The sequence below is a fragment of the Carcharodon carcharias genome, chromosome 15 (genome assembly GCF_017639515.1).
Source record: "Carcharodon carcharias isolate sCarCar2 chromosome 15, sCarCar2.pri, whole genome shotgun sequence".
Lineage (NCBI taxonomy): Eukaryota > Metazoa > Chordata > Chondrichthyes > Lamniformes > Lamnidae > Carcharodon > Carcharodon carcharias.
This window is the reverse complement of record NC_054481.1, coordinates 22,426,031-22,453,815: the sequence shown is the minus strand read 5'-3', so window position 1 is coordinate 22,453,815 and position 27,785 is coordinate 22,426,031. Positions and strand designations below refer to the sequence as shown.

General features: G+C 43.6%; 1 protein-coding gene across 1 annotated transcript in view; it reads right to left on the bottom strand.

The window, feature by feature from the left end:
• Positions 1-27,785, bottom strand: part of pkd1a (polycystic kidney disease 1a) — a 179,628-nt gene that overhangs the window by 143,993 nt on the left and 7,850 nt on the right. The gene's annotated exons all lie outside the window — the stretch shown is intronic.

Here is a 27,785-nt window from a genome sequence, read left to right as displayed (position 1 = left end):
ATGTTTGGGTGAGTCATTAAACTGAAGTCCCATCTGCTTGCTCGGGTCTACCTAAACGTTCCTGCCAATTGTGCCCTTTGCATGTTTATGATAATCGCTCAGTCACAAGACTGCACAGTTGTTTAGTGTTCTGTAACCATGGAACCCACTCGGGCAAAAAAACAGGAATTAGTCTAGAGCATAGGGAGGGATTATTTAACAATGCAGCACAAAACACTTAAAGGGGAAGAGGAAATGGTGGCAAAAATTGGCACAGGTCCCACATGGCCATGCCATGGATTGGTTGCTCACAGGTTTATGTCTAGAGTCCTCAGCTCTTCCATTGTATGGAGGGGAAACCATTCATCCTAGGCCATTCTTTCTCCCCACTCTTAATGAACAGTTAGAGGGCAGCATTGGCAGAGAGCTGGCAGTTGTCATGCCCCATAAAGGCATGTCACATTATGAACTTTAAGACAATACTTTTAAAAATTGGACTCTGACAAACTGTTAAAATGGCTATCACGAATCATGTGACTTTTGGCATTTGGACTGCTGACAGCATTAAGTCACCAGTGAGTGACTAAATATGGACATAGGTGAGGATACCTCACAACCATATATGGAATTCATACATTTCATTGTTTAAGGATTGGCAATACCTAAATATTGTGGAGTTTCCGGGCTGTCTGTCTCAATGTTTCATACTGGAAGATTGAAAACCAGTGGGCACTATCAAATTCCCATTGTATCACGATGGCCTCACCATCCAAATCAGGATGGGTCATGTGATTGAAACTGGATTCATGGACAGCACCCCTACTACCACAGGACTGAGCAGATCATCAGAACCATCAGTTGCCTGAGAGCCAGGCTCTGAAACTAGCTGCAAGTCATCAAGCAGTCAAAGTACTTAACCTGCTCAAAGTTTACCTGAGAACCAACCTGCTAGATATGCGACTACAGGGAACTTCACAACCTGCTGTGAACCCTTCACTTTACAAGACCCTTGCTTGAACTTTAAATCATCAAATTCATTCAAGAAACCACAGACCTGACATGTGGAAGACTGGAAATCATAAATCAGAGACTGAATTACTGCTATCTGTAAAAGTGAACTATTTTTATCTGTATCCAGTGTGTGTATGTGTGTGTGTGTGTGTGTGTGCGTGCGTGCGTGTGTGTGTATTTGTGCGTGTGTGAGACTGAATGTGTAACATTGCGTCAATTTGGGTTAAGTATGTGAGAATAAATAACTTTCTTTATTTTAAACTTACAAAACCTTGCTGTTGAATTGCTTAATTCAATTGCACACTCCAAAGTTAAGAAAAAAACACCTCTTTCCATACAAAACATACTGATTACAGGCAGTAAGAGAGCACATGCGTCCTGTCCAAGACACATTGTATATGTAGCCCATCTACTCAACAGGGGTGATGAGTGAGGGGGAAACTGGTGCATATAATGGACAGGTTCTTATGAGGAAGACAAAAAGAAATTAGCTCATTGAAAAAACTTCAATTTATTCATTCATTAGACTTTCATTCTACAGCACCTTTCATGACATCCCAAATACTTTGCTGCCAGTGAAGTACTTTTGAAGTGTAGTCATTGTTGTAATGCAGGAGATATAGCAGCTAGTTTGCCACACAGTAAGCTCCCATGAACAGCATTTTGATAATGATCAAGTAATCTGTTTTATTAATGTTGCTTAAGTGATGAATATTGGCGAGGACACCAGGGTGAACTCAGCTGCTCCCCTTTGAAATAGGGCCATGGGATCTCTTACATCGACAAGCACAGAGCGGGGCTCGGGTTTAATGTCTCACCCAAAAGACAGCACCTCCAACAGTGCAGCACTCCTTCAATACTACGTTGGGAGCATCAGCCTAGGTTTGGTGCTCAATCCTCAGGAGTTGGACTTAAACCCACCACCTTCTGACTTACACTGAACTGAGCCACAGCTGACACTTGACTGAAAAGTTTGGAAATGGAAAAGAAAAAAACAGAGGGATCAGTGACCAACTTATACTTCTGTTTTTTGATGGGGATCTTTCTGTCTCAGCTACAAAAGAGTTAATAATTCACAGATGTTTTATGTAGCACCAATGAGGTAATCTTTCATTAATCATTTACAAATGCTATGAATATAGCACATGGCCCCCTTCTGCTTCCCACTGCGCTATGTATGGGACATTTCCCACTCAATGCCTTTAGCAGTTAGCTATGCTAGTCTCGTGTTAATGCAGCAACCTCCACCGACTGCCTTATCTGGTCTGTACCTCAGCAACACACTGGATCCAAAATGCCTTTCAGTTGGGAGTGTACTTCAGGAATTTGCTCGATGACCTCCAACTCTTAACACTCCAGGCCATTTTGGTGTTAAATCAAAGAAAGGCCCATATCACACTGCTTTCTCAGTAAAGCTGTAACCTGTTGTTCACGCCTGACTAGCCCGGTTTTTAACCAAACCTGAAATTCATTTCTTTAGTTCTACCCAGCCCTTCAGAATCTCGTAATCTATCAAAAGAAAGAAAGTCCCCCATATGAAAAGCGTCGATAATCGGAGGACATTGATTTGTGGTGACTGGTAAAAGAATCTGAGGCAACATGAGGAAATTTTTTTTTACACACAGTTGAGTTGTTGTGATCTGGGAAGCACCGCTTGAAAGGGCAGTGGAAGCAGATTCAATGATAACAGTTAAATGAGAACTGGATGAATACTTGATAGGAAGAAAAAAACAGGATTTTCGGAAAGAGCAGACAGGTGGGGTTAATTGGGTAGCACTGCCAAAGAGCCGGCACGTGGTAGAGGGGTGGAACTGAGGGAAGTATTGAATATGTAAAAGGGAAGGTAGATCGAAAAGAGGAAAGGTGAAATTTTGGACAGAACCCATGTGAAGTGGGCTGGAGCTGGGAGTAAGTGTTGAGGAGGGGGAAACAAGTACAAAAATGGGACTTAAGAAGTACAGAGTCACAGGCCCAAAAGGGAGAATGATAAGAACGAAGGCAAACAAGATGAACGAGACATTGGAAATAATGGCAAAAAGACAAACAGAGCTTCTTAAAGGCATTTATTCCTGGAACAGAAATTGCTGATTTTGCTGCCGCAAACATCCTCTGGTGTGGGACCGTTGCAGTTTTTCATATTTTTAAAACCAAGAAAATGCATTTTTGATCTAAATAATCCATGTGCAGCTATTGTAACCATGTTTATGAAGGCAGTGCTGCGCTAGAGGTAGTTCAAAGGGACTCAGAGGTTGGCAGCCTTGGCTCAAAGGGTGGCATATTTGCCTCTGAGTCAAAAAAGTTGTGGGTTCACAGTCTCACTCCAGAGACTAGGGGGCATAATCCAGGCTGTCACACTATTGTAGCAACATCAGAGGTGGCCTACTTCAGATAAGACCTTAATCAGAGATGCTGGTCTGTTCTAGTGCTTGCATTGAAGGTTCTATGGCACAATTTGAAGAGCAGCAGCCACGATGGGCCAAATGTCCTCCTTCTACGCTGTATCATTCTATGATTCCATTATTTTTGAACTAAAGATCTGGTATGGAGGAAGGAAGGGAAATAATTATCAGAAGCAACAACATAGAAATCCCTCAGTAAAATTTGGTCTGCCTTTCCTGATCTTAAAACCAACTCGTTGCAGTCCTGTCAATTAAAATAGATTTATAACTGGACAGGTTAAAGCCAAGCACTAGATACCTGGTATGGAAGAATCAGCGTTTGCATCTTGCTTATTCAGCATAATTAGGCAAAATCAAACTGACATGTTGGATACAAGGTAGACTGCAATGAGAATTGGTTGTTTGATTTTAAGGGAAGCGTTTTCATTGACAGTGCAACTTATCCTGTCTCTCAGAAATGTTCCAAAGTGATACCTGTATCATGAGTTACATTGCAAGTTATTGTTGTCATGAGGATAAATACAGAAGCCATTTTGCACACAAACAATAAAATGAGAGACCAGTTTTTGGTAGTGTTAGTTGACGAAGATGCTGGCCGTGATCCAAGGAGAGCTCCCTGCTATCATCAAATAGTGCCACAGGATCTTCAATGCAAGTGGTAGAACAGAGCAACATCTCTGATTCAGGGCTCATCTGAAGTAGGGCATTTATGACTTTGTAGCCCTAAGTGCTACATTAGTGTGACAGCCTGGATTATGTCCTCAAGTCTCTGGAGTGGGATTGCGAACCCACAGCCTTCGGACTCAGAGGCAGATATGTCACCTGCTGAGCCAAGTCTGACAATTTCCAAATCCCTCTGAACCATCCGTAAAGCAGCACTACCTTCATAAACAAGGTTACAGTAGCTGCACATGGATTATTTTCATCTTGCTTGCCTTCATTCCCATCGCTTTCCCTTTTGGGTCTGTGACTCTGTACTTGCTAAGCCCTATTTTTATACTTTTTTCTCCCTGCTCAACACCTACCCCCAGCTCCGATCCACTTCACATGGATTTCGTCTAAAATTTCACCTTTCCTCTTTTCCATCCATCATCCCTTTTACATATTCAATACTTCCTGCAATTCCCCCTCTCTCCCATGTGCCAACACACGTAAACTCTTGAGCACTGGTTCAGCCTATACCCTAACTCTTCTGGTTCTTGTTCCGTCTGCCTCATTAGTTCTGAATGGGGTTTTTATGATTTTGACAGGGGCGGATGGGGGGAGATGGTGGCACAGTGGTCATGGTAATGCCAATGGGCTAGTAATCCAGAGGCCCAGGTTAATGTTCTGGTGGTGTGGGTTCAAATCCCATGGCAGCTGGTAGAATTTGAATTTCAATTAATGAATAAATCTGGAATTGAAAGGTCTTCTTAGAAATGGTGACCATGAAACTATCAAAAATTGTTATTTTGAAAACCCATCTGGTTCGCTGATGTGCTCTAGGGAAGGAAATCTGCCATTCTTACCTGGTCTGGCCTACATGTGACTCCACACCCACAACAATGTGGTTGACTCTGAAATGGCCTCAGAAGCCACTTAGTTCAAGGGCAATTAGAGCTGGGCAGGTACCCCATGTCCCACAAAAGGACAAATTTTTTAAAAAGGTAAATAAAGCAAAACCTTTTCGCCTGGTGGGGGAGCCTAAAACAAGGCGACAATACCTTAAGATCAGAGCCAGGCCATTCAGGGGAGAAGCTGGAAAACATATCTTCACACAAAGGGTGGTAGAACTCTCCCCCATAAAAATGAGCTTAATTAATAACTTTCTAGCTGAGATCAAAGCATTTGCCAGCCCTTTTTGCTAAGAGGTGTGGAGATGAGGCGGGCACTTGATATAGAATAGCCATGATCTACTTTAATGGCGAACAGACTCGAGGGGCTAAATTACCTACTTTGGTTCCTATGTCCCTGTGACACACTTGAAGGATAAACCTGGTTTTCTTCTTCCTAATGTATGACCTGCTGCATGCTTCTAGCATTTTCTGCTAAGATGGGATTTATATCAGCTCATTGTATGTTTGTAAAGAGGGAAAGGATAAGAGGTTACTGGAGTGGATCAGATTTCTGATACCATGTCTTTTGCCTTTTTTAAAGAAAAAAATTTGGCTGTATGAGAATGACTTTTAAGATTGATTTTGTAGCCAGCATATTTTTACACTGCCAGTTTTTAACCCATATAAATGATATTACAGATGGCTTCCGTTTCATGTGTTCGTCAAGCCAAACAACTTAACAGTTTAGTGCTGCTATGTGCATGCTCCTAAAATAGGCTTTTGGATCTTAAAAAAATCCTATCAAAGTTCAGCTTAACTCCAAGTAAACTTGCTTTAAAGATTGATTAGCTCTCCTTTTGGGAGACTGGTTCAGTAAATTGGTTGAAATCAGCCCAGTGGTTGAAGAACGCACTTGAAGAAAATGACTGAAGGGGAAGGGGAAAGAGCAGGGAAATGGAATTGAATCTTGTAAGGAGATGGGGTTAGCAGCAGTTCTGGAACAGTGGGCCAAATGGCCACCCCGGTGGCATTTTGATGATTATGACGAGTGGATTGTCGGATCTATACTGTTACTCTCTCACTGTTTAGAAATAAGGGGTCGCCCATTTAAGACAGAGATGAGGAGAAATTTTTTCTCTCAGATGGTGGTGAGTCTTCAGAACTTTCCTCCACAAGAGGCGGTGGGAACAGACGTCTCAGATTTTCACTTAGTGTGGTAGCCGGCGGGTAAATGATGGTTTTTCACACCATGTCATCCCAATCCTGCCTCATTGATCATGCACTCCCAGGAAACACACCGTTTCGATGGTGGGTGGGCTCTCATTCGCCTGCCACACCATCACCTCGCCGCTTCCTCACGTTGGGTGCCATATTTAAAGTGCAGCTGCGCACACAACTCTCTCAGTACTTCCAGCCCAGGACTGCCACACAGGAGACATGGCCCCGAGGAGAATGCAGCCCCCCTCCAATTCAGTGACGCGCCTCTGGAACACCTTTTGGATGCTGTGGAGGCTCTCCGTGATGTACTCTACCCCTGCTCTGGCTGCAGGAGGTCCGACAACATTACCACTCTGGCTTGGGAGGCGGTGGCAGTGGTGATCAGTGCCAACGCTGCACAGAAGAGGTTGGCCATCCAATTGCAGATAGAGGATGAATGATCTCATCCGTGCTGCCAGGGTTAGGCAACCATCTCATCACTCTAAACTCACACACTCACAAGCCCATCACACATTCACTGGTATCTCACTCACTGCCAGGTCAAGGGACATCACCACTCACTCTCTCACAAACATACCCTCACATCTCCATCTGGCCTCATCTCCTCTGGAGACTGCCTCCTCAGCCCTCTTGAGGCCGCTTACACAAATCAACATGTGCCCCCCCCGAACACACACACTCTGGGATACCTTCCTTTTTCCAATACAGCCCTCGCCCTTTAGCCTCTTCCCTTGCCTGAGGCCACTTCTCCCCCTTCCCCAAGCAAGCCCTAGTCCCACAGCCATTGAAAAGCCATCCCCGCCTTATGGCTGGTCTGGTAGGTAGAGATCTGCCTGCGAGCCCCCCTAAAAGTGATGTGGTGCTGCCTGCGAAGCCTTTCGCTAATGATTGCGAGTGCTGCCCAAAGCCAGGTAGGCAAACAAACTGCAAAGTCCTGAGCGAAGTGGAGCTCGTCGGGTGCACATCGCTTATGTACAGTTCTGAAACAGGTCGGTGCTCAATCATGGAGACGTGCTTGGATGATCCGGCGTGGGAGGCTGATTCTGGCGAGCTGGGATTACGATGATACGCAGATGTTTTACAATGAAGTTCCCGGCCTCCAATGGCCAGGAACGCAGTCCGTTATTGACGGGCAGAGCGGATGATTGCAAAGCGGTTTCACGACGTCACAAAAATGATTTTTTGGCCGTCTCGTCATATTGTCCGCTCGCGCTGCCAAACACGCCCAACGCCAACAGGCACGGAAGATTCCGCCCAGAGTCTCCGAATATTTTTAAGGCAGAGCTAAACAGATTCTTGATAAGCAAGGGGGTGAAAGGTTATCGGAGTAAGTGGGAATGTGGAGTTGAGGTTACAAGCAGATCAGGGGTCAAGTGGCCCACTCCTGCTCCTAATCCGTATGCTCGCATGTTTGTGTGCACGTGGTTTGGTGTCAAATTTGTTTGATAATGCTCCTGTGAAGCACTTTGTGATGTCTTACTACGTTAAAGGTGCTATACAAATGCAAGTTGTTGTATTGTGGGAATCAACCCCAACCGACAGAATTGAGTAAACCATCACAATCAACCATCTTTTGAACAGGTTCCATTATCCAATTACAGCAGTGACTGATGGCCACTTATGCCACCTGTGCCAATGGCAGCAGTGGCTACTGGCAGCACCTCACCCACCCGACGCCCAGGGTTGCTGAGGGACACCAGGCCACAGGTGAGTGAAGGTGGGACTGGGGTCATGGGGTAGTGGGGTGGGGTCACGGGAGAGGGGGCAGAGGTGTCAGAGGCAAGGGGCAGGATGGCTTTCAGCGGCCACCCACTCTGCCCGATGACAGGTCCCTTGAACTGACACAGAGCGTCTGACAATGAGGGGCCGCCCTACCTCAGCTCTCCAAGAGGTTGCTGGCAAACGTGACAGGTTTTGCTGACCAGCCTTCCAAGGGCTCATTAATGAGCCTAACTGACATCCTGCCACTAGCAGCCAGGAATCCCGCGTCAGCCGCTTCTGCCTTCTGTCTTAATCGGGATGGTTTTCCTGTTGCTGGGAGACTGACGTGGGGCCTCTCCAACGATTAGGTGGGCCTGGCCGCCAAGGTTCCCGCCACGATGGGCTGCATGAAATCCTGCGCCCACCCCCCACCACCCCCCAATCTGTCCTTTCAAGTGGACGTAAAAAATTCCACAGCACTAATTCGAAGCAGAACAATGGAGTTCTCCCTGGGCAGAGGGAAGGGGCCTTGTTAAAACGTATATCTGAACTACAAGGGATGAGCACTTTCATAACCCTTGTGGCTCAGAGGGTAACACTTTTTTCTTTGAGCCTGAAGGTTGTGGATTGAAGTCCCACTTGCATGTAAGATCAAGGTTGACACTCTGGTGGAGCGTTGCTTGGTCTGAGCTGCTGTCTTCTGAATGGGAAGTTAAACTGTAAAGGATACCATGACACTATTTTGAAGAAGAGCAGGGACGTTCTCACTGGTGTCCTGGACAATATGCATCTGTCAATCAACATCACCAAAGCAGATTATCTGGCCATTATCACAGTGCGGTTAGTGAGAGCTTGCTGCATGTAAACTGGCTGTTGCATTTCTTACAACAGTGACGACACTCCAAAAGTTCAAAAGTACTTAATTGGGCTGGACCGTGCTTTGGGATGGGGAGGTGGGGCATTGCGGTGCAGCAGTGAAATGTGCTAGCTAATGAAAATCTTTTCTTTCTCTGCCTGTCAGGTGTCTCTGACTTGGAACACAATGCTTATTAACCTCTTTGCCTTACTGCAGGCTCTGCTTTGATGTGTTTGCGCGAATACCTTCAGTTAATTACTCAAGTGCCACCAGCAATAATGTGATGCAGGAGAAGGTATTCATTTTTTGATGAGTGAGATAAGGGTGGTACATTCCAGTATAGACAAGTGAATAATAACTTTTCACAGCATTTTATTCACTTGCCTGGAACATTCACTGCAAAATAACAAACTTCTGCGAATGTTTTGCACTAAGTTTCCACTTTGTTGTGTTGAATATGCTGTTTACATCAAATTACTAGAACATGTTGATATTGGGTACTCGGTGTTCTGGGATTTATCTCTCTGTTACTTGGGTCACTTTTTAAGTGGTGCTGCAGGTCAGTCAGCCTCGAGAATTTCATGATTCCATACTCCCAGCAGGAACTGCACTTGCATTGAGCACAGGTTGGAAGGGGGCTATGTCACCATTGTCCAGTGCGAGCACCTCCCCACTGGAGGAACTATATTGGGCAGGAATTTTTTTGCTCAGTGTGTGGGCGCGTGCCCAAAACACCCGAGCGTAAAATAGCGCGGGATGACAGCGGGTGAGCATCCCAACATCATTGTGCGATATTTCGATCAGCGGGCAACGCGAGAGTCGGCAGCGCGCCCGCTGACAATTAAGAGGCCTGTTGAGGCCATGAATGTATTAATTAGCCTGGATTTTTCACTGCCCGCCCAACATTATGGTTGACGGGCAGGCGAATCTGCCAGGCAGCCTTTGGATTTTTGAGGAAACCTCATCCCATTTCGATATTAATTTTTTAAAACATTTAAATGTTTGGGCAGAATTTTCATAATCTATATGTTTGGGTGAGTGAGTCCGATGTGTGGACGTTATTTTTCGCAATTTAATGTCTTTATTCGATGGTTTCAAATTCTTCAGCTCCCTGAGGCAGCTCCTTGCCTTCAGGGAGCATTCAGTGCACGCTCCCCACTGCCTGAGTGGATTTCAGCGTTCGCCTTCCTCCTGCCCCCACACCCCGGTAACGCTGAGCCTTTCAGCGCGCCTTGCCCGCTGGCTGTCGGGGGGCCGGTCGCCGAGGGCGGGCTGTTTCCCGGCCGGTCCCAGGTCTGCCCACCGCGCCCGCCTGACCACCTCAAAATCCTGCCCATTATGTGTGTGGTTCAATGGGGAGTTGCAGCAGCACTAAACAGTACATAATGAGTTCAAGATCGCAACAACATTAAAAGGTGCTGAAATACACGGCATGTGAAAAATTTACCATTTAAATGGTTCAGCTATGCTTTTACATACATTAGAATTTTCACTGTTATTCAAAAGTGATTCATTGAGTAAATTGCTTTGAGACATTTCAACTGAAGAGCTGTTATATGCATGCAAATTATTTCAGTTTCATGGTTTTACTGTCAATGCTGAGGTTTGCAGCTTGTCTGGCATGCACCTGATCTCGGCCTATATGTGACTCCAGTCCTACACCAATGTGGCTGCTTCTTAACTGCCCTTTGAACTGGCCACTCAGTTGTATCACAACCTACTTGAAGCAACCAGGGGCAGGTGATAAATGCCAGCTTTGCCAGCAACCTCCACATCCCAAGAATGAATATTTATTTTTAAAAGGACAGCAACCTCACCTGACCTGAAGGACCATTGACCTGGATTACTTTGTGCAGAGCTGTTCCATTCTTGGGCTGGCGTTAGCTGGAGGCAACTAACCACTGGGTGTAAAATCCAAGAACGATAGATTTTCGTAAAGACATGCATTTGTTAATATCTCCTCCCAGCTGGAGCTTTTGTTTCCTGCTCACTTGACCAAACTGAGGGAGTACTTTCCATTCAAACTTCTGTTACCTCATATTTCCCCTTCCTTTTCATTAGAATTGCAGAGTCTCCTCTCCAACATGAAACTCCTACTTCTCATCCCATGATAAAAGGAGTATTCTATTCGTGAGATACTGGGGAAAAATGTCTGGAATTTTAGGGGAGATACACTATAAAATAAAAGTGATTTGCCTGGACTGATAATAGGTGGCTTTCTTATGTGTGAACAGTTAAAGTAAAAACTATTAACACATTATGGGAACAATACAGGATATCAAACTGATAAAAACAAAAAAACTGCGGATGCTGGAAATCCAAAACAAAAACAGAATTACCTGGAAAAACTCAGCAGGTCTGGCAGCATCGGCGGAGAAGAAAAGAGTTGACGTTTCGAGTCCTCATGACCCCTCGACAGAACTGAGTAATTCTGTTTTTGTTTAGGATATCAAACTGGTTCCGCAGTTTAAGTGCTTTCAGGGCCAAGCAGCTGAAACATTCATAACCATTCTCAAGCATTTTGCCTCTCCAGGGGTGGTAAATGGCAAGATGGGGGCGGGAGGGGCGGATGATGGTGGGTGGTGGTAGTAGTTTGGATATATATCAGGGGTGTGACGATGAAGAAGTGTTTAGTCATAAGATAAAATCAAAAAACTGTGGATGCTCGAAATCCAAAACAAAAATAAAAATATCTGGAAAAACTCAGCAGGTCTGACAGCATCTGCGGAAAGGAACACAATTAACATTTCGAGTCCGTATGACTCTTCAACAGAACTATGATGGTCTGACTATCATGGTATGTGGGGTAGGCTTACTGGACACTTATATAGCTACATGAAAGCTTAACAGTAAATCAGGAGTACATTGTAGAATTGCCCCAAATTGAGTGCTATTGGTAAACTTATACTAAGATTTCACAAAGCTCCAGAGAATTATTGGAGGACAAAATCCTTATGAAATATTAAAGAAAAGGGAGATGCTTATAATAAAAAGTTAAAATATTGGTTATCATTTGACTAATGCTCTTGAGTTGAATCATAGCCATTTTGAAGCAAGCCAGTGAGGAAGCACCACTCACATGAGATTCTATGCAGAGCTTATTATCGACATTAGGTGACAAGTGTATAGTGCAGTTGGCAAAATGTCCCCCTCCACCCCATCTTGCGTGTTTACCATCCTGACCTGGAAATATATCACTGTTCCTTCACTGATGCTGGCTCAAAATCCTGAAACCCCCCTTCCTAACAGCACTGTGGGTGTACCTACGCCACATGGACTGCAGCGGTTCAAGAAGGCAGCTCGTCACTCAAGGGCAACTCGGGATGGGCAATAAGTGCTGCCCCAGCCAGCGAAGCCCACATCCTGTGAATGAATAAAAAAAAACTTGCAGTCCATCCAACTCCTTCGAGGCTTTCTCTGCAGGCTTATCAATTTGCAATCATTGACTTTCTCTACTGTTGCATATATTCCTCAGAAGCCTCTTCAGCAACTGGGATAAAGTTCTGCCATTTTACCTCCCAGTAAAAGATCACATCCAGCAGAGTGGTGCAATAGATTTATAAATCGACAGACTAAATAGACAGATAATAGACAAATAGACAGATATAACAGACAGATTCCCAAACCTTCAGCTTCTTCCTAATGCCAGCATGTCAACTAGACAGTGTCTGCTGTGACCTATTGGCACAGCTCCTGCCTCTCAGCTGCAAACTCCTGAGTTCAAGCCCCACTCCAGACGCATGCACATAAAATGCAGGCTGACACTCAAATGCTGTACCAAGAAAGTGCTGCCTGTCTTCTGAATGAGATGTTGAATAAGAGTTCTATCCACTATCCACGTAGATGGGAGTGGTATTATTTGAAGGGTGGGGGTGTGAGGTTCTCCCTGGTGTCCTGCCCTACAATTCTTCAACCAGCATCATTAAGGGACACAGGCTATCCGGTCATGATCGCATTGTTCTTTGTGGGACCTTGCTGCCACATCACAACAGCAACTAGGCTCTGAAGAAGAGTAATACAGACTTTGAATGTTAGTTCTGGTTTTACTCTTTCCACAGATGCTGTCAGACCTGCTGATTTTTTCCAGCATTTTCTGTTTTTGTTTCAGATTTCCAGCATCCGCACTATTTTGCTTTTATCCAAGGTTACATAATTGGTTCTAAAGAGTTTTGAGACATCCTGTAGTCATGAAAGGAACTTTATAAATGTAATAGCTTTCCACATTTTGCTAAATAAACTCCAGTTTTCTAATCATGTATATTTTAAACGTGAAAAAGGACATATTCGCTCACAGCAAATTTCAGCTGAATTTTTTCATTTTCCATTTTCTATGGCCTGAAAATGAGAAACTCAGGCATAACATCACCCTACAACTCACCCTATCTATCTCTGTAGCCTCCTCCAGCCCGCCAACCCGTTGAGGTCCCTGCGCTTCTCCAAATCTGGCCTCTTGTGCATCCTTGATGTTAATCACCCCACCATTAGTGGCTGCGCCTTCAAGTGGCTCGGCCCCAAGCTCTGGAATTCCCACCGTAAACCACAATTCCTTTAAGATCTGCCTTAAAACCTGTCTCTTTAACTGAGCTTTTGGTCACTTGCCTTAATATCTCCTTATGCGGCTTGGTGTTAAATTTTGTTTGATAAAGCTCCTGTGAAGCACCTTCAGGTGTTTTTACTAATAGTGCTATAAAAATGCAAGTTGTTATACAGTTCCACCCAATTGTTAGTAAATTGATAGAGCCTGAAAACTTGACACAGTAAACTCATTTAATTCTGACTTGAGGAGAAGGCAGCTGTCACTTTAGCTCAATTCAGTTTAGTAAGCAGTCCAACTTTCTTTTATCTCACGCTCAGATGAAATATTTTTCAGCTTTCCTTCCCCCTCCCACATGACCTGCTTCCCCTGAAGAGACCCTGTATACCTCCCAAATAAAAATAAAGTCAGATCCTGAACCATCCTCAGACTCCTGACAGAAGATGATTTCATTACTACTGAATAAACTCCAAATGCTATGGAGGAGAGGCCATTAATCTCTATCAAGCATTTCCACTGTGTGATTTCACCTTAACTAAGTGGTGGATTGGGGGGAGGAGGTAATGCATAATGATTACAGCTGCAGCAGCAATGTCGCTGGGTTAACCAGTAACCAGAATAGTATCCACTGAATTTACATGGGATTAACTACACAGAAACTGGCCATTTGGCCTAACAGGTTTGTGCTCCACATGAACCACCCCTCCACCCTTCTTCATCCAACCCCATCAACATATCCTACTCTGTTCCCCTTCATGTGTTTCTCTAGCTTCCCCTTAAATGCATCTATGCTATTCAGCTCAACCAGTCCATATGATAGCAAGTTTCTCATTCCCACACGTCATAATTTAAGCTTCTCAGTCTTCTCTTTTCTAGAGAAAAGATTCCCATTCTGTTCAATTTTTCCTGATAGATGTGCCCTCTCAGTTCTGGTAGTTTGGATTTTCATACACAGCAGCTTCTCTCCCTCTTTATTTCCCCTTACACCATCTCCCTCTTTTTCCTCTCTCTCCCTCTCTCTTCCTCCCTCTCTCTCTCTCTCCATCTCTTTCACTATCCCTCCTCTCCCTTTCTCTTTCCCCTCAACTCCTCTCTCTTTCTTCTTTCCTCTCTCCACCCTCTCTCTCTCCCCTCTTTTGCCCTCCCCTCTCTCCCTCTCACCCCCTATAACTGTCTCTCTTCTTTCCCCCCCGACCCCCATCAACTACCCTATCTCTCTCTGCTTGTCCTTTTTCTCTCCTCCCTCTCTCTCTCTACCTTCTATTCCCCAGGATATTTCCATGTTGGATCATTGTCTATTGATCATAAATGGAAATCTGGGACAAGTACAAACAAAAAGACTCTCCCTAATCCAGTTTTATCCAGCTTTCAAAACTAGCTCTCTGCTTTTGTGGTTTACTTTGTCCTGTTGCTTCAAACCTGCGTGTTTATGGATTCATGAACAGGAGGGCAAACACAGAGGCCAAGCATACTAGGCCTGTTGGCTGCTGTTGTCTTTTGCTTTTGGCATTGCCAATGTTTATGGTGGCAGAAAAGTGAGTGGTTTCTGGCAACTTTGACTGTTCAGAAGAGTCTCTGAAAAGTTGACTGATGCTTTAATACAGCTGCAGTTTGCCACTACATACACCACGAGCCAGAGCAGTTAATCCAGGGTCAGCGCTTGCATTAACCAGTTGTGACCATCTTGTTTGTGCTGTGTCTGATTTTATGTAAAATGGACCACTGCCCCTGCTACGATCAGTAGCTTGCCTTTTCTCTTAACTTTTCTCTCGTACTGTCTGAGCTGTTACATCTGCTCGCACCCTTTAAGTAAAAATAACTGCATGTGACCCCACATGTCTAGCACATTGGATGAATAGTAATTGCACCCTTTCCAGAGAGTTTATTGGATTTGTTAGTGATTATATCCTGTTTGCCTTTCAAATTCTTAGCTTTAACTACCTTGAGCTTGCTATTGTTTTGATCCGACTGTAGCTTTATGAAGCAGAAAGCAGGCAAATGCAATGATTTAAAATCGAAGAAAGAAAGAAGGAGCAAACTGAGTTGCATTTATATAGTGCCTTTCACGACCTCAGTATGTCCCAAAGTGCTTTACAGCCAATGAAGTTACTTTTTGAAGTGTAGTCACTGTTGCACTATAGGAAAGGGGGCATCTAATTTGCACACAGCAGTGTCCCACAAACAGCAATAAAGTAAACTTTTTGATTTTACTGATGTTGTTCTGAGCACCGGGGAGAGCTCTCCCGGCTCTTCTTTGAAATAGTGGGATTATGCCATTCTCCGCAGGTGGGCAATCGGAAAAGGGAAGCTGTGTGCGCATTCACGGATCAATCCTTTCTTTGCTGTTCGGATGAGGGAGTACAGGTGGAGCAAGAAGATAAGGAGGCACTAGAGAGAAAGAGATCGCATGGCCCTTTACTTCTATGTAATCTGCTCTACCATAGATGTTACTACATCCACACAATCTCCAATGGAAGTGTGCTGTTAGCTGCCCACAGTCAAGGTAAAATAGTCCTCTGAGACCAGGTGTAGTCCACAAATCAAACAAAAATATGGATAGGCGCCAACAGATTGGAACTAATTCTTGTGGCTTCATCTTGGAGTTTGAATTTTGCCGCAGGTGTTTTAAAATTTAAATCGGTGATTTCAACAACATTTCTGCTCAATGGTCAATATCAATAGATTATAATTTTTCATTGCTCCAGTGAGAAAATTCTATTTATTCAATTCCTGCATCATATTTAACATTTTTTTTTGAGTGACTGAAAGGATTGGCCACACTTTGGCAAAATATGGAAATGGATGTAATTTTATTTTTTACGACCTGCTGTGCTTTGGAATTCATGATAGGACATTTTAAACTTCCATTATTCCAATGAACAACAGCTGTGATAACCCCATGGAAACCAGGAGCTGTTTATATACAAATAATCACAGATGCGTTCTCTAAGGCACGCACCATTCCTGAAGGAAAGTCTGCAGGAAGCAGCCTTAAAGCAGAGCTCAATCTTCATGAAAAAGCATTTACCAAACTTTTTTGAGGGAGGGTGAAAGGAGTAGGGAAGGAGGGAGAACAGCTGTGTCTCATTTTTGTCTCAAATACATACTGGCCACAAAATAACTTGTCAGAGTTTGCCTCACTGCAGAATTTTCCTGCAAATAATTTTATCAAAATACGTGTTCATTACGTTGAAGCTTTTTCCAAGTCTGCTTCCTCATGCAAAGCCTGGGAAGACAGTCACCGCAAACAAACAGATCTTTGTGATCTGTCTGTCATTCCTTGTTATAATCAGTATACCTAGGTTCTAACAGCCCTGATCATGGCATGTTATCTCCTGGAATTTACAAACAATTCCACCACGTTTCTAATCAATCTGGAAGGCAGTTAAATGTTACAGCCACTCACAGGCTAAAATAGTCAATCAAATTTATTTACACTTAAAACAATTTCTGAAGCAAAGATAATAGGCAACACAGAAAAGTATGACAAATATGCATAGGAAAAATGATTAAGAACAAGGCAATAAAGGGTTAGTTTACACTGTCACAAATGCAAACAGTTCAGTAAAATACTTGGTACATTTTCTGTTTTGCCTTCAACACAAATACTTTCATCAAGTCTCCTTTTACTGGATTCTGAACAAATCTCTAATTTATTGGATCTCGGGTTTCAGCATCAAAAATGATGACACAATAATGCAAAGTGCAAATTTACACTTTCTCTCTTCTTGAGCAGAAAATTGTTACCTGCAAATGATTGTTATTAATGGGCATGCATTTTTCCTGTCCCTCCCTCCCTCCTTCCTTTCTCTCCCATGTGGGGTTAAATATATGTATACATGCACAGTAAATTCATATATATACATATATACTATATATGTATATATACCTAATGTGAAATTTCTATTCACACTGTAACCCTGCACAACTTGATAGTTGGGTTTCCATTAATGCGTCCAGAAGTGGGCAAAAAGGTTATTGTTTTGGATAAGCCTTTAGTTACTTTGATATTTTTCTTTCCCTTTCTAACAATTTTGAATGATATTTGAGAGCATTATAACCATTACATGTTCCTTGCAGCTCCATGCGCGCTAAGTATCTAACCTCTCCCTTAGCCCAATTGCTGGGGTTTCTAATGCTCAGTTTTCACTCCTAGGTCATGAATCATTTTCCAAGAACTGTTCCTTAAAGGGGCACTGCCTTTGAGGGGGGAAAGAAATGTTTGGCAAAATTTTCATTGTTTGAAGATGGCAGATGAGCTGTGGGTCATTTTCATTATAATGACATCCTCCACAAGCAATGAGATGTTTCATTAGGATAAGTCAAATGCAGATTGATAATCACTTTACAGAACATCTCCGTTCTGTCTGTAAGGATGAGCTCCTTGTCACCTGCCACGTTAATTCTCCATCTCACTTCCACTCCGACCTCTCTGTCCTCAACCTTTGTCCCTCTTGCAATGAAGCTCAACCCAGGCTTAGGGAACAGCAACTCCTCATTCTACTGGGTGCTTTGGAACCACTAGCCTTAAACACCTTCCAATCTCTCTCTGGTTGCAGCTGCTGCTAGTTCTGAATGGACATAACCAGCAGTTCTGGAGGTGGGACAGATTGAGAGTTGGTGCTGGGGGTTGCGATTCTTATTGGCACATGACCAGCAGAGCAGTCTGTGTCCCTTTTCCTCCCACTACGGTGTGCTATTGGAGCTTAGAGGGTTAAATTGAGGATAGGTTGCATAAGGCATATTGTATTCAGTTCAGGATGAAGAGCTGAAGGTCTTGTGGTGCAGTGGATATTGTCCATGCCTCTGAGCCAGAATCTCTAGATTCAAGCCCCACCCCAGGACTTGATGGTCAAGGAATGTGTGCTCACAATGTAGCCAAACAGGTCGATTATCAATCTGCAAATCCTTTCAACACATGCAGGTGGTAAGAGTGGGAAAGATTCCTGGTTGCCATGTGATGGAAAGCAAATTAGAACCTCAACCATTAATATCCATAGCTCCAGACTACAACCTGTGTGTAAAAGTGCATGTTGCTACAGCAGCCCAAACTCCCTGAGTGAACTCTAACACACATTAAAGATTGAGGGCTGTGTCTCCCTACAATTCTGAGCCACTAGAACTAATTCTGTTCTAACCATTTGCACATCCTCTGGGTCTCATGTGTAATACTATCTTATTTTTCTCATCGTGCTCTCTTTTCTCTTACACTATTAGAACTTGTCATTTATCCTCTGCTCTCCACTTTACAGAACTCCCCATTCCTTTTCTTGTGCGGTCACTTCTTTCTTTGCCTGTCTGCTTCTGTTCTCCTGTAAAGCAAAGCACTGCAGATGCTGGAAACATAAAAGGAAAGCAGAACATGCCGGGACACACTGAGCAAGGCCAGGCAGCAATTTTGGAGAGAGAAACAGAGTTAGTGTTTCAGGGCAATGATCTTTCAACAGAGCTGGAAGAAGTTAGAGGTGCAGCAGTTTTATGCAACGGCAGAGGCAGGAAACAGGCTGGTTGGAGGGAAGGAAAGAACAGTTTCTTATAAGCTTTTCATCTGTAACATCTTCCAGTTCTGACAAAGGAACGTTCTGACAAAGGAATATTCTGACATGAACCTAACCTCCCCCCCCTCTCTATGCTGTGGCCACCTGACCTCCTGAGCGTTTCCTTCATTTTCTATTTAATTTCAGATTTCCAACAGTGGCAGCATTTAAGGGGAAGCTAGGTAAGTACATATAGGAGAAAGGAATAGAAGAATGTGTTGATTGGGTTAATTCAAGTACTGTGGGAGGAGGCTTATGTGGAGCATAAACATTGGCATTAGCCAGTTGTGCCGAATAGCCTGTTTCTGTGTTGTAAAATTCAATTAATTTGCTCTCTGCATTTTGATGAGACTTTCCTAACAAGCAAAGGCAAGTTGATTCATTGCCAAGGGCGGATTAACTCATGGGCCTACCAATATGGGGCCCATGCCAGAGTTCCCACGTGTATAATCAGTTGCATTTAAGCGTAATATATCATGATCAGATTTGCTTTATTATTAATGCAGAATGTAGACATTCTATGGGCCTACATCTTCATGCATTTTATTACGTACTTATACTTTAATGGATCAGAGAGGGCTGTGTGGCAGAAATGGCACTCATTTGACTGTTCCTGCAGTCCAGTGAAAATACCAGATTCTGTGTCATAACTTGCTCCAATTTCCCATGTTACATGAGTCGCCACACTTCAATGGCACTTCATTGGCTGTCCTGGGACATCCTGAGTTGTGAAAGGCACTAGGGAAATGTAAGATGTTTCTTTTCAATCGCCTTAATCATTAACAAATGTCGAGGTGAATGTCTATAACTGTACAGTGAAACAATTTTCTAATTTTTGCCTAAAAGAAATGGTGCTCCATTTCTGTAGCACCTTTCATGACCTCAAGACATTCAGAAGCCCTTTACAGCCAATGAAGTACTTTAGAAGTGTAGTCACTGTTGTAATGTAGGAAACAAGGCAACCAATTTGTGCACAGGAAGGTCCCAAAAACAGCAATGCGATAACAAGATAGATACTGGCCAGGACAGCAGGCATAACTCTCCTGCTCTTTTTTTGAAATAGTGCCATGGAATCTTTTACATCCACCTACAAGGACAGACAGGGCCTCAGTCTAATTCAGCACGTCTGGCAGTATAGCACACCCTCAGCACTGCACTGCGAGTGTCAGCCTTGATTTTTGTTCTTAAATCCTGGTGTGGAATTTGAATTCACAACCTTCTGACTTAAAAACAAGAGTGCTACTGACTGACCCATGGCTGATAATCAAACTAAAATAAAAAGGACTGAGCCACTGAAATGTTGGAAGAGCTATTCATGAAACTAGTTCTCTGAAAGAGGGGTCCGCCCAATTTCGTAGTGCAAATAATTTGTTCAGAAACTGAAGTATCCGTCAAGTGGTCTCGGTTTTTGGCATATTTCTTCATTGCTGAAGGAAGGGAGGGGTCAGTTTGTGGTGGATTCTGGGAAAGGTGGTACCATTGGAGCCATGGTGCACTATCTGTCTACAGTACACTGTCAAACATTCCTGAGGTTTCTTTTGGTCTCCTAAGCAAAGCAGACTTTTTTTTTCTTCTTTTAGAGAAAGGTACAAGCCAACTTTCTGTGGAAAGTCTTACAGCATCTACAGCATACAAGCTGGCTATGATGAGGTCATCCTAAAAGCAGAATGGACTGAAAGGGAGAAAGGGAATGGCGGCTCCCTGGTGGTAAATTAGCCACCGTGTTATAAAGCAGACTTTTCCACAACGCAGGCTCCAGAAATAGTTCAGATATAAATCTTTGAAATTTGACATTAGCTTTGCATCCACTCAAGCTCGTATATATCATGAAGATCGTTGTGACTGAGTTACTGTTTATGAAGGAGGGTTCTGGTCATGAAATAAGATTTATTTTTAAAGTCCTGTAACAAGTGACAGAATAACATGGATTATGTTGTTGCCTCACTTGCACATCATATCATCTGCAGATCGCGTCACCGTTACAACAGAAGACAACACCCTCATGGTCAACCAAAAAAAAAGATTTGCCAAATTCTTTTATTTCCCCCCTTGAAGGTAATCATGGTATTTTTCCTTTTTTTTTTTGCTTTCCTTTTCTCTGCTGTTTGAAGTTTTATTCCAAGTGTTCTGTTCACCAGGCATTCACTCCATCTCTGATGACTGCATGTGAGAATGGGAATGACTGCAACAATAACTTGCATTACAATTGCACCTTTAACTTAGCAAAGCACCGAGCCACATAAGGAGATAGTAGGACAGCTGACCAAAAGCTTGGTCAAAGAAGCAGGTTTTAAGGAGCTCCTTAAAAGAGGAGAGGGAAGCACGGAGGCAGAGAGGTTTAGCGAAGGAATTCCAGAGCCTAGGGCCTCGGCAACTGAGCATGGCAACCAATGATGAAGCAAAGAAAATGTGGCTCTGATAATGCTCCTGTGAAGCGCCTTGAGATGTTCAATTCTATTAGAGGTGCTTTACAAGTGTAAGTTGTTTAGTGTGACTCACCCCAACTCACTCCTTAGCAAAATTTGACGAATAAAAATGATTAATTGTCAGTTTCAACAAATAGCACATGGCAATGTACTTCCTTCATCCTATAATCTCTCAGGACGAACTTAGTCTTTCCACAACAGTGCTATCCACAACAGAAGGATGACAATTTCAGCAGCCAGCCCTTAAATTTAGGGCAAATCCAAATGCGGCTTCAATTTCCCAGTTTGGATGAACTCAAAACCTTGCCTGTAACTTGCTGTTGGCACTTGTGTGGGAAGCTTCAGGCTTTTAAACAAAGCAGTAGTCACTCAAGTGATCCGAAACCATGTCAGTTAAACAATATCGCACGATCCAACTAGAAATGGAATTGTTGTGCCCAGATATGGAGCCCAAACCCTTCATGAAGCATCAGAATCAAATTCACCCAACAGTACATGACCGAATCTTAGAGCCTTGTTTTGTGTTATTACATCATGGAAGGGGCATTGGTGGTGGCATAGTGGTAATATCACTGGATGAATAATTCAGGAACCCAGGCTACTGCTCTGCTGGTACAAGTTCCAATCCCAACATAGTAGTGGGTGGACTTTGGATGCAATTAATAAATCTACAACTTGGAAAAAAAAAAATCTCAGTGATAGCAACTATGAAATAATTGCCGTAAAAACCTATTTGGTTCACTAATGTCCCTGAAGGAAGGAGATCTACCATCCTTACCTTGTCAGGCCTAAGTGCGACCCCAGACCCACACCAATATGGTTGACTCTTAACTACCCCTGCAATAGTCCAGCAAGCAACTCAGTTCAAGGGCAATTAGGTTTGGGCAACAAGTGCTGGCCTTCCCAGCGATGACCACATCCCATGAAAGAAAAAAAGGGTAGTTACAGCACAGTAACAGGGTACTTGGTCCATGCTAGTGTTTATGCTCCACATGAACCTATGGGCAGGATTTTCCCCCTGTCGGGGGCGAAGTTGAAGTGTGGGCTCGCACAGGCGCGGCGCCATTTTACGTGGGCGGGCCAATTAAGGCCCACCCAGCATGACGTCCGCACAGAAGAGCTATGCGCTCCCTGTGTGGGCAGGGGTGGGGGGAATCCCTAAATCTGAGAGTGCGCTCTTTCCTGCATGCGCACAAAAAAGCACACTCATCTCCCTGAGGCTAAGTGCTGCCTCGGGGAGATCACCTCTACTGTCAAAAATATTAAAAATAGAAGAAAAAAAATTCCCTGACATGTCCCCTCATGTGACATTGTCACATGAGTTGGGACATGTCCATAATTTTTTTTAAAACCTACATGAAACCTCATCCCGCCCATGGATGAGGTTTCATGCTTTTTCCAATTCCCGCCAGAGCTCCTGGCCTGTCCGCCAACCTTAAGGTTGGATGGGCAGGTCCATTAATTAGTTCAACGACTCTGTCAATGGCCTCAATTGGCCACTGACAGGTCAGCGGGCACACAGCTGATTTTGCTGCGCTCCTGCCTACCTGAAAATTTAAATGGGGTGGGATGACATCGGGAGTTCCACCTGCCCGGCCCGCTCGCCGATGGGAAAATCCTGTCCTATATATATATATATATACTTGTACTATTTGCCTCAACTATTCCCTGTGGTAGCAAGTTCCACATTCTCACCATTCTCTGGGTAAATAAGCATCTCATGAATTTCCTACTGGATTTTTGAATAACTATCTTATATTTATGGCCCCAAGTTTTGGACTGCCCTCACAAGTAGAAACATTTTTGTTACGTCCACCCTATCAAACGCTTTCCCCATTTTAGAGACTTATATTCAGTCACCTCTCAGCCTTCTCTTTTCTAGAAGAAAGTCTGTTCAATTTTTCCTGATATTCTAACCTCTCAGTTCTGGGTTCACACGTGGGAATCTTCTTGTATTTTCTCCAGTGCCTGTTTATCCTTTTTTGTAATATTGGAAATATACTTAGTTGGGACTGTTTTACACATACTGACTGAGCACCTGACCTACAACCCCATATTGATACAGCTGTAACTGCAGCAAATCTCTGGCTAATTTTGTTAAGCAAACAGGTGAGAAAGAAAGAAGGAACTCACATTTGTGTGGCACCTTAGCATGTTCTCAGAACATTCTATAGTGCTTCAGAGTCAACTTAATTACTTTTTGTTAAAAGCAAAATACTGCGGATGCTACAAAGCTGAAACAAAAACAAAAATACCTGGAAAAACTCAGCAGGTCTGACAGCATCTGCGGAGAGGAACACAGTAAACGTTTTGAGTCCAAATGACTCTTCATCAGAATTAAGAAATATAGAAATGAGTTGGAATATAAGATGGTTTAAGGGGGGGTGGGACAGGTAGAGCTGGGTAGAGGGCCAGTGAAAGGTGGAGGCAAAGAAGAGATTGCCAAAGATGTCATAGACAAAAGGACAAAGGGGTGTTGACGGTGGTGATATTAGCAGAGGAATGTGCTAATGATGACATTAATGGTAGACAGCAGGACGAGCAAGGTACAGATAGCCCTATTGGGGGTGGGGTGGGGGGAATGGATCAAAATAGATAGAGATAAAAAAGGTAGAGATAAAACAATGGATGGATATACATTTAAAAATAATGGAAATAGGTGGGAAAAATATATATATATATATATAAAATTATAAATTATTGGAAAAAGGGGGATCAGAAAGGGGATGGAAGAGAGAGTTCATGATCTAAAGTTGTTGAACTCAATATTAAGTCCAGAAGACTAAAGTGCCTAGTCGGAACATGAGGTGCTGTTCCTCCAGTTTGCGTTGTTTCACTGGAACAACGCAGCAGGCCAAGGATGGACATGTGGGCATGAGAGCAGGGTGGAGTGTTGAAAAGGCAAGCGACAGGGTGATCTGGGTCATGCTTGAGGACAGACTGAAGGTGTTCTGCAAAGCGGTCACCCAGTCTGCGTTTGGTCTCTCCAATTTAGCGGAGACCGCATTGGGAGCAGTGAATGCAGTAGACTAAATTGAGGGAAGTGCAAGTGAAATGCTGCTTCACTTGAAAGGAGTGTTTGGGCCCTTGGACGATGAGAAGGGGGGAAGTAAAGGGGCAGTTGTTGCACCTTCTGTGCTTGCATGGGAAGGTGCCGTGGGAGGAGGTTGAGGTATAGGGAGTGATGGAGGAGTGGACCAAGGTTTTCCGGTGGGAACGATCCCTGTGGATTGCCGCCGGGGGGGGTGAAGGGAAGATGTGTTTGGTGGTAGCATCATGCTGGAGTTGGTGGAAATAGCGGAGGATGATCCTTTGAATGTGGAGGCTGGTGGGGTGATAAGTGAGGACAAGGGGGACCCTATCATGGTTCTGGGAGGGAGAGGAAAGTGTGAGGGCAGATGCGTGGGAGATGGGCGGATTCGGTTGAGGGCCCTGTCAACCACCGTGGGTTTCACTTTTTGTAATGACTGGACGTACTGGACAGGTTTCAACTAGAAACTGACAGCTTTATTACAGACAGCTTTTCAGATGCTACATGCTTGAACCAGGTCTTCAACAAGAAGCTCCACCCCCTTGGATTACCCATGTTTAAGCCTCATGGGTTGGAGCATCCAAGAACAATCATGTGACCCCTGATAGGCAGAAGGAAAGGTTGAGTTTTTTCAGCATTTTCTGTTTTTATTCCACTAGTGTCAGCTTTGATTTTTGCATTCCAGCCCTGAAGTGAGACGTGAACCCAGAAGCTTGCAGTAGACAGTTTGTGGGCAGCCAATGAAACAACTGATCAGCTTCTAATGCAGTTGGTTGAGGGAAGAATGTTGGCCAAGGTACTATAAGGGCTCCACGATCTTCTTTGAATGGTGGCACCATTTAACGTCCACCAGGGCAGACAGATTGGCCTTCCATTCAGCATCACATCAAAAAGGCAGCAGCCTTGACAACAGAGCTGCTGAATTGAAAGGTTTGACTTAGTCCCAAGATTGGGTCTTGAACCCACAACCTTCTGACTGAGAAAAGAGTATACCCAACTGGACCAAGCTGAAGCTGGTGGGCAGGCAAACAGGCCACAGATACCATCACCCAAGAAGAGACCACAGCTATCAGAGCAAGGCTATATGTCAATGTACATTGCATACAATTCCCAGTCTAAACCTATGATCTTAGTTAACACTTGGGTGTATCACTTGCTCAAGAAATACTTGCAGACTTAATTTTGTATCAATGCTGCCAACAATATTACCGTCATGTCATTTGTTCTTTACCCAGAGGAAAGTCCTTGACTCATTGTCTGATACTTCATCCTGAGCTGTTTTCTTCATTGTTTTAATCAGTGGTGGTTTGCTGTTGCCTTCCACTCTCAGGGGCAGGGCAAGGAGGTTGGTCCTAAGTCTACCTCAGCCAGAACAGGAATTGAACCTGCACTGTTAGTGTTAGTCTGAACCACATGCTAGACATCTGAGTTAACTGGCCCCCTATTGCATAGTTATGGTCGCTATATCAGAAGGATATAGAGACACTGATGACATTGCAAAAAATATGAACTGGGACGGTACCAAAATTGATATGCTATGCCTATTAGGAAAGACAGAACAGCCAGGAGCTCTCTTCCCTCGAAAAGAGAAGGCTGAAGGGTGACACAATGGAAGACTATAAGATTATTAAATGGATTATATAGCACAGAAACAGACCATTTGGTCCAATAGTCTGTGCTATTAGAAAAGATGTTGATAAGTTGGATATAAGGAAAATGCTTCCACTTTTGTGGGAGGCCAGAACTGGAGATCATAAATCACCAATAAATCCAATATGGAATTCAGGAAAAACCACTTTACCCAAAGAGTGGTGAGAATATGGAACTCAGTACACTATGACAAGGGTTAATTACGGCGAATAATTTAAGGAGAAGCTAGTTAAACACATGAGGGAGAAAGGAATCAAAGAATATGTTGATAAGGTTAGATGAAGAAGAGTGAAGGAGGCTACGCCTTTGGGTGAGGGCATGAGTAAGCTTGGTTGTGAAGGTCTTTATGGTTGAATATTTTGAAAGAATTTTTTTTTTAAAGAAGATGTTTGATTTATCTAGCACTTTTCAAGATCTCGGGCCTTCCCACAGCGCTATGCAGCTAATGAAGGACTCCTGAAGGTGCAGCCTTTGGAAGAGACATTAAATCAAAGCCCCAAACACCCCTCCAACACTACTTTGAAGAAAGCAAGTCTATTGTCTCTATAGTGCCCTGGCCAATATTCATCCCTCAACTAATACCACTAAAACAAATGATCTGGCCAATTACCTTGGTGCTGTTTGTGGGGCTTTGCCATGTGCAATTTGACTATCTTCCATTACAACAGTGAGCACATTTTAAAAAGTGCTTAATTAGTTGTAAAGCTCTTTGGGAAATGCTGAGGAAAGTTGCTATAGAAATGCAAGGCTTTTTTTTTCTTTTTGGTAGGGGATTACAGTTCAAATCTCTTTCACCGTGTGCACTACTGGAGTACACATGAAAATGAAATAACCTTTTCACAGTGTAGCTGTGACCACGGTACCATGTATGTAGCCTGACATGCTCCCTTCACAGTATGCAATTGATTTCCATAGCCACGTTTGCAATGTGCTGCAGTCCCATAATTAACACGTGGTACTGTATCTCATCCTGTACAGCTCAACAAATCACTGAATTAATCTTCATTTTTCTTTTTATGCCCAGTCTGCACTGACATCGTTTATCAAGTGGACCTTGATTTGGGTCAGTGACTAATTCAGGTTCACATTGAATGAGTCTTTGTAAACAGAGCTTACTGATTAGCGACAGCTAAGGCCACTGTGACTGTAGCTAATGGACAATGAAGATTGAATTTATAGGAAAATGTAAAACCATTTACAAAGTCAGAACATTCAATAAGCTTTTATTTTAATCATTCTTGGGATGCAGTCGTTGCTGTCAAGGCTGGCATTTATGGCCCCTGAGAAGATGGCAGTGAGTGAGATGCCCACTTGAACTGCTGCAAACATGATGGTTTGGTCCAACTGAGTGGCTATGCTAGGGCCATTTCAGAGGGCAGTTCAGGGTCAACCACATTGCTCTGGAGCCACATGTAATCCAGACCAAGTAAGGATGGCAGATTTTCTTCCCCAAAGGACATGAGTAAACCAGATGTTTTTTATGGCAATCCAGCCCCACAGCCCTCTGAAACATTTGTGCTCATTTCATTCTGGCCTCTTGAGCATCCCTGAATTTAATTGCTCCATCAGTGGCCATGCCATCCTGTAAAAATAAACTTTTTTTTAAAAACGGACTCCTGTCTATTAGTTAAGCTTGTGCTGCTACATTTTCTCAGCACAGGGATGTGAGTGAGTTGCCACTTCTGTACTCATCCATTTTGGAGAGGAGTCACAACATGAAGGATGTCTGCTGGGTGCTGGGGTCAAGTATGTTGAACAATGTGTCCCATCACTGAACACGATTTTTCCTGAATTGCGGATCCCATCTCCAGTGAGTCAGTGGGTAAGGAAGTGGAAACATGGCCACTCGTCTGGGAATGAAATGCTGTCTTCCTGGTGAACAAGCCAGTTGAAACCAGGCAGACAATC